This window comes from Scyliorhinus torazame, chromosome 6, assembly GCF_047496885.1.
Source record: "Scyliorhinus torazame isolate Kashiwa2021f chromosome 6, sScyTor2.1, whole genome shotgun sequence".
NCBI lineage: Eukaryota > Metazoa > Chordata > Chondrichthyes > Carcharhiniformes > Scyliorhinidae > Scyliorhinus > Scyliorhinus torazame.
In genome coordinates this window covers 76,491,002-76,506,904 of record NC_092712.1, presented here as the reverse complement: position 1 = coordinate 76,506,904, position 15,903 = coordinate 76,491,002, and the positions used below count along the sequence as shown (strand labels likewise).

General features: G+C 43.0%; 1 protein-coding gene across 1 annotated transcript in view; it reads right to left on the bottom strand.

Annotated features, from left to right (window-relative positions):
* Positions 1 to 13,361, bottom strand: part of LOC140424848 (enhancer of polycomb homolog 1-like) — a 328,895-nt gene extending 315,534 nt beyond the window's left edge. Inside the window, exon 1 of the mRNA XM_072508345.1 lies at positions 13,184 to 13,361. The gene's annotated coding sequence lies outside the window, so the exon portion shown is untranslated. The remainder of the gene's footprint in view (positions 1 to 13,183) is intronic.
* Between the last annotated feature and the right edge of the window lie 2,542 nt (positions 13,362 to 15,903).

The following is a 15,903-nucleotide window of genomic DNA, read 5'->3' as shown; positions in this document are numbered from 1 at the left end:
TATGTGAAATAAAATGAAGTCTTCATAACAATTTGCAAAACACTCCACCATTTGTGTGGGTGTCTGGAAGGCAAACAGTTTATACATTCATAGTGAGATGCATGGTTATTCAAAGCTCTCAGATCACCAATTAGAATGTAACATATCTCACTGAATTTCATCTCCATCTTATCTTCAACTTATTTACTGTGCTCTTGGCTTTAAAAAAAAATAGCCACAGTTCTGAAATACAAAATGGTTTTGGTTTAGCTCAGTCAGCTGGACAGCTGGTTCGTGATGCAGAGCGAGGCCAGCAGCACGGGTTAAATTCCTGTACTGGCTGAGGTTACTCATGCAAGCCCTGCCTTCTCAACCTTTCCCCTCACCTGAGGTGTGGTGACCCTTGGGTTAAACCACCACCAGTCAGCTCTCAAAGGAGAGAGCAGCCTAATGGTCCTCTGGAATGGTGGCGATTTACATTTTTATTGGTGGCAAAGTGGTTAGCACTGCTGCCTCACAGTGCCAGGGACACAGGCTCTATTCCTACCTCTGGTTAGTCTGTGTGGAGTGTGCACATTCTCCTCATGTCTGGTGCATTGGTTTCCTCCCACAATCCAAACATGGGCAGGCAGAGCATTTATTTGAGGCAGAGGATCAGGAGAAGAAAAGAGAACTCACATTTCTGCACTGTCTTCATGGAAGTCTATGGCTATAACCGAGAGCAGCCCATTTACTTCTATTCCAGTTAATATCTGTTCTTTGCAATAAAGCCAATAGGTAAGACACCTGTCAGTGGTAAAACTGTGGAAAAATGCAGCAACAGCTAATATTTTACTCCCCAATAGATCTTTGTGACAATAGCTTTAACGATGTCACAGCAGCTTCCTTATGACCTTCACAAAAGAGCTCAACTACAAAATCAGTGATGTGCATAAAAATATATACATTTTTCAGCAGTGCAATGACAATGTATATTCAAGCATTAGAATGGAGGGCTGGCAGCCAGAGTTCTAGTGACGCGCATATCTGATACTTACATGGAGAGAAACCAGAAAGAACTTGGGCATCTTAAAAGGAGTGGGTACAGGTCTGTGTGCATCGTGTCTGAAGGGGTGGTGCAGGGAAATCCCCAATGAATACTCTGTTCCACTCTCATTAGTCAGCTAACAACTGCCGTGGCAGTGGACAACATTTTGTATAATTTCCCCAACCCAAAAAATAAGATTTAAGCTAGAAACAGCTAAGCTGATACACTGGTTTTCTGACCCAAAAATGAAGGTTGAGCTGCATTGGTCCTAAATAATAAAATGAATTTGATCAGATTCAAACAGTCCCCAATGCCTTAATTCATCACTAATTGACAATTCCACTCCCTCAAGTTGGTTGGTGTGATAAATAAAACTGACACAGTAGAAGATAATATTCTGACATTAGACAGAATAAAGGGCCTCCCTAGATCTACCTTGCAGTATATGTCGGACACTGGATGCCAAATATCTACAGCCATTATTCCCATACCAAAAATGCGTTTAATTGACGTAAAATTTACTTCTGGTATGGAAAAAAATGTACTTAGTTGCCAATTACACAGCTCTAATGCAGCTTTTCTTCTAAGAGCAGGTCGTTACCTTTACTTGCTTGACACAGGATCAACAATCCTCACCTTTGGGCAGGAAGAAGGAAAAGAAATCTAATCTTGATATTTTTATGTTCTAATAATTGTCATAACAAAAGTTCCACATCAGAACAATTATTCGCATTCTAGAACAGATTTTCAAAGAACAATCTGTTCTAGAATTAGTTACGTAGCAGAGATTTTATTTAGAAAATACCAATAACAAGGAATCAAGAGCTTGGGGGCTGCAAGTTTCTTTCTCAAAAACGGTCAGCCATCTCAAATACAACAGAGTGAAGCTAATGTCACTGATCAACATGAAAAATTCTCAACTCCAACACCTAGTGCATCATTCATAAAAATATAGCCCTTCCAATAACCAATTATATCTATGTTTCTAGGGCAGCATGATGGCACAGTGGTTAGCCCTGCTGCCTCACGGTACCGAGGTCCCAGGTTCAATCCCAGCTCTGGGTCACTGTCCGAGTGGAGTTTGTACATTCTCCCCGTGTTTGCGTGGGTTTCGCCCCGACAACCCAAAGATGTGCAGAGTAGGTCAATTGGCCACCCGAAATTGCCCCTTAATTGGAAAAAAACGAATTGGGTACTCTCAATTTATTTTTTAAAAATCTATGTTTCTTTGCGCTCTTCTTTCTCCAATCTTTTTAAAATTAATATACGGGATTGGGCATCGCTGGTTAGGCCAGCATTTTTTGCCCATCCAGAGTTGCCCTTCAGAAGGTGATGGCGAGTTGCCTTCTTGAACCGCTGCAGTCCCAGAGGTGTAGGTACACGCACAGTGCTGTTTAACAGGGAGTTCCAGGATGTTGTCCCAGCAACAGTGAAGGAATGGCGATATATTTCCAAGTCAGGATGGTGAGTCACTTGGAGCAGAACCTCCACGTGGTGGGGTTCCCAGGTATCTGCTGCCCTTTTTCTTCTAGATGGTAGCGGTCGTGGGTTTGAAAGATGCTGCGTAAGGAACCTTGGCGAGTTCCTGCAGTGCATCTTGTAGATGGCACACATGGCTGTCACTGTTCATCGGTGGAGGAGGTGGGATTGAATGTTTGTGGACGGGGTAGCAATCAAGTGGGTTGCTTCGTCCTGGATGGTGTTGAGCCGGAGTGTTGTTGGAGCTGCACTCATCCAGGCAAGTGGGTGACTTGTGCCTTATAGATGATGAACAGGCTTTTTGGGGAGGGGAGGGGGCGCGTCAAGAGTAAGTTACTCGCTGCAGGATTCCTAGTATTTGAACTGCTCTGGTAGCCACAGTATTAATGTGACTAGTCTAGTTCAGTTTCTGATCAATGGTAACCCCCAAGATGTTGATTGTAGGGAGATTCGGTGATGGTAGTGCCATTGAATGTCAAGGGACGATGGTTAGATCATCTTTTGTAGGAGATGGTCATTGCCTGGCACAAATGTAACTTTCCTTTTGTCAGCCCAAGCCTGGATACTGTCTAGGTCTTGCTGCATTTGGACAAGGACTGCTTCATTATGAGGAGCCGTGAATGGTGCTGAACATTAGTCATAGAATCCCTACAGTGTAGGAGGAGGCCATTTGGCCCATCGGGTTTACACCGACCCTTTGAATGAGCACTCTACCCATTTAAGAATGTCCACCCCACCCTATCCCCATAATCCCAAACCTAACCTGCACATCCCTAGACATGAAGGGGCAATTTAACATGGTCAATCCGCCTAACCTGCACATCTTTGGACTGTGGGGGGCAGCAGTGCTAACCACTGTGCCACCATGCCACCCAGAATGTGCAAACTCCTCACAGTGACCAGAGGCCAGAATTGAACCCAGGTCCCTGGCACCGTGAGGCAGCAGTGCTAACCACTGTGCCACATGCAGTCATCTGCGAACATCCCCACGTATGGCCTTGTGATGGAAGAGAGGTCATTGATGAAGCAGCTGAAGATGGTTGGGCCTAGGACACTACCCTGAAGAACTCTTGCAGCAATGTCCTGAAGCTGAGATGATGGACCTCCAACCATCTTCCTTTGTGCCAGGTATTACTCCATCCTGTGGAGTATTCTCCCCCTGATTCCCATTGATCCCAGTTTTGCTAGGGCTCCTTGATGCGATACTCGGTCAAATGTTGCCTTGATGTCAAGGGCAGTCACTCTCACCTTACCTCGGACATTCAGCTCTTGGGGCGGCACAGTAGCACAATGGTTAGCACTGTTGCTTCACAGCATCACGGACCTGGGTTTGATTCCCGGCTTGGTTCATCATCTGTGCGGAGCCTGCATGTTCTCCCCGTGCCTGCGTGGGTTTCCTCCGGGTGCTCCAGTTTCCTCCCACAAGCCCTGAAAGACGTGCTTGTTAGGTGAATTGGACATTCGGAATTCTCCCTCAGTGTACCCAAACAGGCGCCGGTGTGTGGCGACTTGGGGATTTTCACAGAAACTTCATTGCAGTGTTCATGTAAGCCCACTTGTGAAACTAATAAAGATTATTATTATTGTCCATGCTTGCAACAAGACTGCAATGAGATCAGGAGCTGAGTGACCCTGGCAGAAGCCAAACTGAGCCTCCGTGAGCAGGTTATTTATTGCTGAAGTGCTACTTGATAGCCCTGTTGATGACACCTTCCATCACTTTGTTGATGATGGAGAGTAGACAAAGAGTGGTAATTGGCTGGGTTGGATTTGTCCTGTTCCTTGTGTACAGGACACACTTGGGGATTTTCCACATTACCAGGTAGATGCCAGTGTTGTAGCTGTACTGGAACAGCTTGGCTAGAGGAGCGGCAAGTTCTGGAGTACAAGTCTTCAGTACTAGCCAAAATATTGTCCGAGTCCGTAGCCTTTGCAGTATCCAGTATCTTCAGCCATTTCCTGATATCACGTGGACTGAGTCGGATTGGCTGAAGACTGACATCTGTGATGCTGGGGTCCCCCGAAGGAGACAGAGATGGATCATCCTCTCGGCACTTCTGGCTGAAGGTTGTTGTGAATGCTTCACTTTGTCTTTTGCACAGATGTGCTTGGTTCCTTCATCATGGAGGATGGGGATATTTTTGGAGCCTCCTCCTCCAGCGAGTTGTTTAATTGTCCACCACCATTCACGGCTGATGTGTTCATTATGGGATCGCTTAGCTCTGTCTATTACTTGCTGTTTGGCACACAAATAGTCCTGTGTTTAGAGCTTCACCAGGTTGACACCTCATTTTTCGGTATGCCTGGTGTTCATCCTTGCATGCTCTGCTGCACCCTTCATTGAACCAGGATTGATCCCCTGGCTTGGTGGTAATGGTAGAGTGGGGGATATGGCAGGCCATGAGGTTGCAGATTGAGTACAATTCTGCTGATGACAGCACCTCATGGATGCCCAGTCTTGAGATGCTACAGCTATTCAAATTCTATCCCATTTAGCACAGTTGTAGTGCCACACAACACGATGGAGGATTTCCTTAATGTGAAGACGGGACTTAATAATAATTGCTTGTCACAAGTAGGCTTCAAATGAAGTTACTGTGAAAAGCCCCTAGTCGCCATATACCGGCGCCTGTTCGGGGAGGGCGGTACGGGAATTGAACCCGCGCTGCTGGCCTTGTTCTGCATTACAAGTCAGCTGTTTAGCCCACTGTGCTAAACCAGCTTCGTCTCCACAAGGATCGTGCGATGGTCACTTCTACCGATACTGTCATGGGCAGATGCATCTGCAGCAGGCAGATTGGTGAGGATGAGGTTGTATGTTTTTCCCTCTTGGTTCCCTCACCACCTGCTGCAGACCTAGCCTGGCACCCATGTCCTTTAGGACCCAGCCAGTTCAGTTTATGGTGGTATTACCAAACCACTCTTGGTTATGGACATTGAAGTCCCCACCCAGAGTATATTCTGTGCCCTTGCCACCCTCAGTGCTTCCTCCACGTGGTGTTCAACATGGAGGAGTACGGATTCATCAGCTGATGGACATTACGTAGTAATCAGTTGGGGTTTCCTTGCCCATGTCTAACCTGAAGCCATGTGACTTCAAGGGCTCCAAAGTCGATGTTGAGGACTCCCAGGGTAACATCCACCTGACAGTATGCCACTGTGCCATGCCACCTCTGCTGGGTCTGTCTTGCCGGTGAGACAGGACATAACAAGGAACGGTGACAGTGGTGTCTAGGACATTGTAATATATGGATTCGGTGAGTATGACTAGGTTAGATTGTTGCATGACTAGTCTGTGAGATAGCTCTCCCAACTTTGGCACATCTTACTGAAATACTTGCTCATTATTGCTGTTCTGATGAAGGGCGATAGCCAAAAGGTTAATCTGTACTTAACAACAAATGTAGATGGACCTACAGACACTGAGTTTTCAGAATTTGTTTTGTTCAATTATTCTCTACAAGGCAGAATTATATATCGACTTGAAGACCTGGTAATAAAATTGTAATTTGACCAAAAACCTTAAATAATCATATCATCCAAAATAGACACGTGTTTCACTGGAAACAGTTTTTGAGCACGAGTCCAAGATTGACTGGACAGGGAAATCAAATGCCCAAGCATCAACCCAATATTCCCTCAATTAAAATTGAAGCACTAACTGGTTGGGTTATAAAATTACATAATGGAAACGTTTATTATAGGATTTCTTAATTAGTAATAGAGTTACTGCATATTCCAAAGTGGATGGTTTGTACAACATGAGCTTTGATGTGAACGAACACAAAAAGCTCCAACACCAACAAGTAGCTGGAGTGATTTAACATTCCCCACAGTCAACTGTAGCTAAATCTATTCTGTTTGGAGAGCAAAGGTTGTTTTAAGGGATTTATTTGCTTTGGTAAACATTAGAAATAAGGTATAGTTTTATGTGTGTTTAATTTAATGTTTCTGTGCCTGGAACGGTAAAAAATATAGTTAGATTCAAGCTACTCAAAGGTATTTGTATATGTGGGGGTTGGTTTCAATTCCAACTGTGATTCTATTGTGCTTAGAGAGGGCTACGGCATGGAGAATAAATAAAAGGAATAAACATGTGAGTATTGCTTAGCAACTGGAAGCCCTTTTAAGGATAAAAAGTGTTTTAATGTTTAGTTTAGCTGGATATATTGCAGTTGGAGACAGGGCACCAAGTAGTGGACCACTCTCAACTCTGCCAGGAGAAGCTAGAATAAACACTGGAGTTGCAAAGAAGCAAGCCTCCGAAGGAACAAGTTACAGTCAAGATAACCAGGGAATTGGTACAGGAGAATGTTTACAATGACTGGCGTTAAGAGAACAGAGACCAAAGTATTTATAAGAATTCAAGGAAGACCAAGTGCTCTGAGTTAAGACACAATTGCAGTAACCAGATTTAAAGTGGGGCAGAAGCCTTCAAAGGTAAATGAAATGCTTGATGCCATTTTAATAAGAGTCTGGAATTGAGAGTTAAAGCAATTGGTTAACAGTTTGTACAATATTCAAGACAAAGAAATCCTAAAAGGGGTTGGTGTAAAATCCTGGGCTGGATTCACTGTTAAAAAGTAGAATGGAAGCTTTGTTTAAAAGAGCCATTTGTAAAACTTGGATTTCGGAATGTAAACCACTAAGAGAAAGCATCACTATGCAAGAAGAGTTTAAAGCATATTTTTGGGAGTGGAGTTTGGAAATTCTTGTGTGACAATCATTTGAGAGGATTCGGAGGAGAAATCCACAAACACTAACTTGGGTTCGGAGTGGAGAGTGTATTTGACCAGAGCCAATCTGTCTGCTTAAAGGGTGTTAATGAGAATATTGTAGATCAAGAGGGACTTTGCAATCAGTGTTCATCTTAAAACCCTTGTGTATTTTTTAAGTTAAGGGAGGAGTATTGTATAATAATCCAACTTTTTATGTTTAATAAATGTTTCTTCTAGTTGTTAAAACTAATTAGCTGTCCTGTGATTCTGTTCCTCCACCTTCTTTTAAAAAGTAAAGTAACTGTCTTTTGAGACAGGGTTCCATTCTGGGATCTTTCGGTCCAGTTATAACATCCTCTGGGATCATAACACTTCTACAACCATTCGTAGCCGGTACCTTGACCATTGGAAGCCATTCAGGTCCCAAAAACACAGTTTTGAGCTCTCCTACAGATATTGAGCAATGCAGCTCTTGCATATAGATGCAGACATTTCCTGACCTCTTAGATGCTGAATCATGTTGGGAGGCCAAGTCCACAAGTGTTGGTATTCTGCCCAAATGACCATTCTTCATGAGTGAAGCTGCACAATACGTGTTGGCAAGGCATTGATCAAAAGGATATGGTGGGTGAAATTGATCATGGCCTTGTCTGACATCCACATTGATGCACATTTCAGCAGGAATCACAAAGTACTAAGATACAGGAATTTAAGTGATTCTCCCTCCCTTTACTTGGGATGTCAAGGCATTGGAGCACAGAGATTTACCAGAATGATCCCACAGATGAGAGACTTTAGTTATGTGAAGAAACTGGAGAAGCTAGGTTTGTTCTCCTTAGAGCAGACAAGCCAAGATGACATTTAACAAATGTATTCAAAATTGAGTAAACAAGAAGAAACTGTTTCTACTGGCAGATGATTTGGTACCCAAACTTAAGATAAGTGATACAAAAACCAGAGGGGAGATTTTTTGTTTAATGCAGCATGTAATGGTCTGCAATGAACTCCATAAAGGGGCCGTCAAAGGAAATTCAAGAACAACATTTTAAAAGGAACTGGATGCCTACTTGCAAATGAAACAATGGAACCACAGAGAAAGAGTAGAGGAGTGGGACTTAACAAATAGGTCTTCGCTTCCCCCACCCCCCTCCAAAAGAACTGGATGCATGCGTGAAATGGTCCCCTTCTGTGCTGTATGAAACTAGCCTGGGGTCACTGGAACTGCAACTGAGGGCAACTAACTCAGCAAATATCAAAGACATAAGGGTTTCTTATCTTCTATTGCATTTTTTAATTACAAAGATTAAAATGAGATCTGATTGGTTAATTCCCTTTCCTCCACCCTCCAGAAATTAAGAAAATAAAAGCTCAAGGCCAAAATTCACAACTGAGTAAAAGAGTAGATGAGATGAATAAATTATAGGAAAATGCAATTGTCAGAGAATTGTACTGTTCAGTCCCTCAAGCCTGCTTCAACAAGATAATGAAGATAATGGCCAATCTGTGTTTTCAATTCCACATTTCCACCTACCCCCAATAACCTTTGATTCCCTTGCCTAACAAGAATCTATATACGCCTACTTTCAAAATATTCAAGTTAGTTGCCTCCACTGCCTTCTGAGACAGAGTCCCAAAGCCGCTTGCTTAAACCTCAGAAATAAAAGTTTGCGTCCTAAAAAGGATGACTCTTAAAACAGTGGCCCCTCATTGTGGACTCGCTCACCGGGATTGAGTTTTAAAATCCAGAAAATAAGAGGTAGGAAGAAGGCAGACAGCAAGATAAAGGAAGAGCTCCTTTGTTCCGACGTCCTGGATAAGAATGAGTAAGAGTGTATGGAGTCTGGACTTAAACAGCTAGGGCACAGAAAGGCAAAATATGTTGGCCAGTGTATTTGAAACGTGAAATGAATGTAAAATTCAAGTCCAGAGGAGAATTTCATTGGAACTGGTCTTGAAGGAAAGAAAATGCATTTTTAATCCTGGCATTCAGCGCACACTTTTTCTCTGTCGCAAGTCTCAATTTCTGGTGTTCCTCATGGATCCAATCACTGAGGCAGTCACGTCAACACATCAGAACATCTACAAGGCATGAAAGCGGTATCAAAATGGTGGATGCAAAAGGAGATGAAAAAAATGTTACTGCTGAAAAGTGAAATATTTCCTATTTCAAGCACCTGGCAAACAGTCCCATTTAAAACACAACATTGGTAAAATTTATGAGTAAAATGTATACTACTTTGCACCAATGCGCCACAATTTCAATCTCAGGGCAACAAAAACTGCAGCAGCATAACATCTTCCACTTTCTACACCATTTATCCTTGTGCCTTAGGAGTGACATTATCGAATTATGGGGCAGTGCCGTGATGCAAGTATTTGTGGGCTAAATATCAGGTTAAGATATTTAAGAGTGCCATGTTTAATTTAATGTAGAATCCTTGCAACCAGTAAGTAGAGATTGTTTTTTTAAATAAATTTTTATAGTACCCAATTCATTTTCTTTGCCAATTAATGGGCAATTTAGCGTGGCCAAACTACCTACCCTGCACATCTTTGGGTTGTGGGGGCGATACCCACGTAGACACAGGGAAAATGTTCAAACTCCATACGGACAGTGACCCGGGATCGAACCCAGGTCCTCGGCGCCATGAGGCAGCAGTGCTAACCACTGCACCACCATGCTGCCCTTAGAGAGAAGATTTTCAACAAGTCAGTCTGGGATGGAGTTGATTAATATTCAACATATACAAGTACACTACTATTAGTATAGAATATTGAAGGATGAACTGATCAAGGTGTCTAAACTATTTTTAAAATGATAATGATTTTCTCTGGTGGGGGAAATAAAGAAGACAACGTGTTCTTACAATGAAAACTAGCCATTCAGGATCAAAATCACGAACCATTTTTTCAAAGGATAACACAAATCTGGAACTCTTGCCGCAAAAATCTGTGAATGCTATAAAAATTGGAGCTTTGCTGACTTAGATGGATACATTTTGTTACGGAAGGGTATCAGTGAATATGGAGCAAAGGTGGGTGAGTATAAGGAGTTAGGGAGCAGCCATGATCTAATTGAGTGGTGGAGTAGGTTTAATAGACTGAATGTTCCTATGGACCAGAGGTGAGAGGGTGCACCAAAGCATCCTTTACAATTTTTAATATCACACTAGTATACTTTATATTGAATATATTCACCTTTCTCCTTTAAAAAAGCAACAGCAATCCATGGTAACTTCAATTACAGAATGGGAGTTATAATGTAAACCCGTCAAACTAAACAGACAGTAAATAAAGGCACACCCTTACAGTCCTGAGTTATATATGGTAGAAGAGACACAAAATGGATTCACAGTATGAAATTGAGTCCACCATTTCATCAGTGCTCCTTGTGTTTTCATAACCAAGGATATAGTGAGGTGATGACTGCAGTCGCTTCTGTGTATCTATGTCAGAATCCATGGCCAAAGGTCTATGTTGCAATGGTTTTCTACATGCTTCATTTTAAGAGGGCAGGCAAAAATATTCTTTACAATTTCACCACACAAGTGAGTAGGAAACCTTATTTGCTGCAGCAAGTTGAATGAACAGCTGTTTTCTTCTTGGTGGTTCTAATTCAAATCTAAATTTATCTTTGAACACAAATGAACACAGATGTTGACAACCAATGTGAATTATGATCACGTAACTCTTGGGCAACAGAGGGTCTATGATTTGAGCCCTTACTGGCACAATGAAATATTTCTGGTATTTTTTAAAATTCATTTCGTCTCTTTTTAATGAAATTGCAGACCATTGTTCTCAGTAATTTTAGAAATAAATAATCTAATTCTCCTGCAGAGGTAGCTCAGTACATGGTACCTTCCACGTATTCAAAAAATACTGGTCAGACATGGTGAGGTGCCCTGGCGCACACAGTATCTCAGAACTAGTCTCCGGCTCCATTGATTTGTTTAGAAATAACAATGTAAATTTGACTGTAAATAACTGCTCTTTTGCAAATATGGAACGACAATGGCCACACACACACTCATCCTCCATGATCCTATCCCAGTGTTGTAAGATGTCTCCAGAGTAGTGAGATCTGGGTGATATTTCCACATATGTACAAGAGATTTAACAATGTTGGTTTTAAACACTTCTATCTTCAAGTCCATCATCTATTGCGTTAAAATCAAATCACCCCAGCTTTAACTCCAACTCAAGACCTCGAGTTTTAAATCCAAGATGCACCGTGCCCCTATATGTAATTATTTTAGAAACGTTTCACATACAAGGAGAAAATCAACCCACTGGGCGTTTACTTGGGGCGGGGAAGAGAGACACTGATCCTGTGTCATAATGAAAACTATGCAACCTTTTATTTTATCTGCATTGACCATTATTACCACCGTCACTTTTTACATTACAAAACTTGGAAAGGAAAAAAAATGGCACCTGGTTTCTGCAGTAATACATCTCCCCGATTCAATAACGTATATGCATATTATTTTTAACTCAATAGAAAAGGTTGAGATAAGTTACAAAGAATCGTTTGAAGATTTACAAAGAGGAGGAACAGGGAGTAGAGAGAGATCCATCGGATTCTCAGTAAAATGAAAGTGCTCCCGTTTGATACAATGTAACCAATTCCCCGCCCCTGGTTAGAAGCAGGCAGTAAATTTTAAACAGGGGCCCCACCAAGATGAGCGGAAGATCATGGTTTTTTTTTAAAAAAGGTTCAATAATCCCAAGGCAAAAATGGAAGGTTAGGAGGGCAGAGTGGGCGCCTTTTTCCTTCTCTCTATTTCTCTCCCTCAGCCTGTAAATCCCCGCTACCACCACCACCCCCCTCCTCCATTCGCACTTAAAATAAAAAGAATACGCTGTATTTTATTGATTTTATACCCCCCCCCCCCCAATTTTTTTCCTCCTCTCGCCCTCCCACCTCTTTTCAATTTAGCCAAATCGACATTAAAAATCCAAAGTCCCTCAGAAGCACAAAACAGCGCCACCAACAACAGTCAGTCAATGCAAACAATCCGAGCGTCGGTAAATGTACCACCGTGTGCAAAGAAAAAAAGAATTAAAAATAAATAAATAAGCCCGAATACGTTAGAAAATATGCCCAACTTTTAAAGGTTTTAAAAGCCCAATTAGACGGGCTAAGATCCTATAACACACTAAAAATATAATGGGGGGGAAAGAGAGAGGAGAGAGCGACAGTACTCCAGACCTGGGCACCAATGGCGCGGAACACGGAACACGAATTCGCAAGACAAGAGGAGCAGCGACCATTAGTCCAGTCATAACTTAATATAAAGCGAGCTAAAGATGTCACCCAGCACCCCCTCTCACTCTCAAAGCCAAGGGTAGCCAACAGTGTCTCAGCGCTCCAAATCTCACCACCACCATCTTCATTATGAAAAGAGTTACAATTATCATCCTAGAATTCAACATGGAAAATTAAATCAATGTTTCCACATTTTTTCCCCCCTAAAAAGTACAACAAACGTCGGAATCTTGTTTCTAGAATCTCATTTTGACTGCTACTCCTGTTTTGGAGAAGGGGGGGGGGGGGTGGGAGGAAAAGAGAGAAAGAGGGGGGGAATCCCGACTCGATCCCAATAAAGTTATTTAGGAAACTATCGATGATATTGGTCTCGTATTACTGGACGGTGTGAAATATATATATATATTTTTTTAAATCATGTTGGAAATTCCCTTCCCCTCAGCATTCTCTTCAAAAGAAACTGCTGGCAATTATCAGTATCTTTAGCCACGATTGACGCGACAGCATGGGCGGAATCGAGCTCAATGCAAAAGGGAATAGACTCGTCATCTTTCCCCATGCTGCTGTTAAATTACAATATATCTATATACTCACATACCTAACCCAAGTTGCGCTAGACGAGATTTTAATTAGCTTGAAATCTGTGAATTTAAAACGAGGATGGAGAATTTTATACATGTGGATTTTTTTTTGTGTGGAAAAACTCACCCAGTCTGGATCCAGGGAGGATGTTGACAAGCCCTGTCCGAAAGGATTATCAGAAGATCTGATGTTACTTGCCTTTTTAGTAACAACACAGACACGATGCGGCCAACCTATTTTATAATATCAAACAGCCCCAGCCGATCGCTGTTTGCAAACGTTTGGTTGCCCTTCCCACCTGACAGCACAGCTTTCTGATCAGAGGAGGAGGAGGTATAAAGAGGGGGGGGGGGGGGGGGCAAGGAGGGTGGAACCAGCCGTGTGTTATCACCAAGATTTAAACACAACCACAGAAGACTTGGGGTTAACAAATTTGCAATGGCTAATAGGCGCATTGTGATTGGGTGGCGAGTGTCACCAATCACCTGTAGCGAGGCCATGGCTGGTGAGCTCACTTTCAATGGCACAAGTTGAGGTTTTGCAACAAGAATCCGCGGCGAATAACCCAGTTTTCCTCCATATCGGTCTCTTTTCCATCGCACTGTATCTATTTTTTTCATAAATCGGAAACAATCCTTGTGGAATGTTTCTGCTTTTGGCTTAATCGGTTTTTTTTTTTCTTAGCCACACCCTCCCCAGAGCACGATTTTTATGATGCAATAATATTCGCAGAATTTTTTAAACTATCTTTCATTTTACACAATTTATACTGCTCCACGTGAGGCCCGTGTCCCCCCGCCCCCTCTCTAAGCTTGTTTTTAAATGTGTCTTTAAAACAGAAAAGGCCGAGGGAGGGCGAACAGTGTGGATTTGACTACGTTACAAAGGGGGTGGCGACTGTGTGGAGTGAACTGTTGGTAAGGCAATGGAGTGAGTGTGGTCTTTTTTAAAGGGAACATTAGATAGATATTTGAGACTGGGTGACTGAGAAGCATCGTTTCTGGAGTGCAGTTTTTTTTAATACATTCAGGGGAAGTGGACATCGCTGATTCCCCCCCCCCCCCCCCCAATTGCCCTTGAACTGAATAGCTTGCTCGGCCACCTTGTCCAGTGACAATGACACTCCGCCACTGCCTCCCCAGTTGTACTTTGCTAGCTTCTAAAATATCAGTAAAATTCATGGGCGCAATTTAATGGAAATGAAACAGAGTCCCATTTTTGGGTGCATTAAGTCAGATGAACAAGAGTCTGCTTCCTTCCCAGGCCTCGGCAAGGAATGCCTCGCTGAGGCCGCACGTAGGGTTAGTTGCACGAACGTGCTCAGTTCGCCAGTGCAGGAAGAGATCAGGGCGCCATTGACCCCGCCAGCACACCAATTAGGGGGTCCTCGAGACCCCGCACATCACCTCATAAGGGCAGGCACCCTCAGGCCTGATCCCTAGCAAGATGCGACTGCTATGCTGGCAGTGTCACAGTGCCCAGATGACAGGGTACCACCCTGCCCAGAGTCCGATAACCCCCCCCCCCCCCCCCAAGTGCTGGTACGCCTTGTCCACGTTTGTGCAAACCAGGGCTAAACACATCCGCTCAGGGTCTCTGAGGCAAGGCATTAAATCCCGTGCCATGGAAAACTCCGGCGCAGACATATTCAAGTGACACTTTGTGATATCTTGTTAGATCGCGAGGTGTGACATGGCCAGTAAATCTTCAGAGAGGCCACTTGTGAGATTTACCGGCTGCATCGCGTCACGTGTTGGGTGCAACAAAGCCACTAGATTGTGCCTTCTACTTTCAAACCAATGAATTTGGTTACAAGGTGGATCAGGTGATCAGATCAGATAGCTTGAGAACCAGGTTTATGGAGATGATCCTCCTAAGTTCTTGCAGGCATTTGGTTGATACATTTTGTATCATGAGAGTGGGTCCAGATGGTCAAACAAAATAACATTAAAATGTTGTATCGGCCTGAATACAGGCTCCTCCTGTGTTTCGGCCATACTCCAACTCAGGCCACCCCTTCCCAAATAAAGAATATAGAAATGCTGCAAAATATGCAAAAATAAATTTAAAGGTTTGACCATAAAATACTGGAAACCATCCAATGAACAAATTGCTGGTTGACAACCATTTACAAGATACAAAATTCAACACGGCTTATCCTTCCACAAAACAATTTTAAAAGATGAGCAGTTCTTCCGTCATATTGCTTGATGCAATTTGGCAGTTTTTATCAGAGCAGGGCTTTATGACAAGTGGCAACACCAGGGACACTGATTTATCAGCACTTGGAGAAACTGTGAGACCTGGAAGTGCAGGAAAGAGGGTCCAGTTTACAAGGTTACCCTCTCATGACCCAAACATTATTTTGTGAATGGGGGTGGGAGTGATCCCCAGGCCATGGGTGAACAGGTTGGGTCTGATGTTTCCAACAATGTTGGAAAGCAAGGTTCTTGGAAGACAAGGGCAATTCCTGTGAAATGGGATCCCGAGAAGAGGGATCCTACAATTTGCGAGGATTATCATAGAAGAGAATCATGGAGTCTCTACAGTGCAGAAGGTGGCCATTCAGCCCACCAAGTCTGAACCAACTCTTCAAAAGAACACTCTACCTGGGCCCACTCCCCCATCCTATCCCCACAACCGACACATTTCTGGACACTAAGGGGCAATTTAGCATGGCCAATTCACCTAACCTGCATATCTTTGGACCCTTTATCTTTTAAAATAAATTTAGAGTGCCCAATTCATTTTTTACAATTAAGGGGCAATTTAGCATGGCCAATCCACCTACCCTGCACACCTTTGGATTGTGGGGGCGAAACCCACGCAAACACGGGGAAATTGTG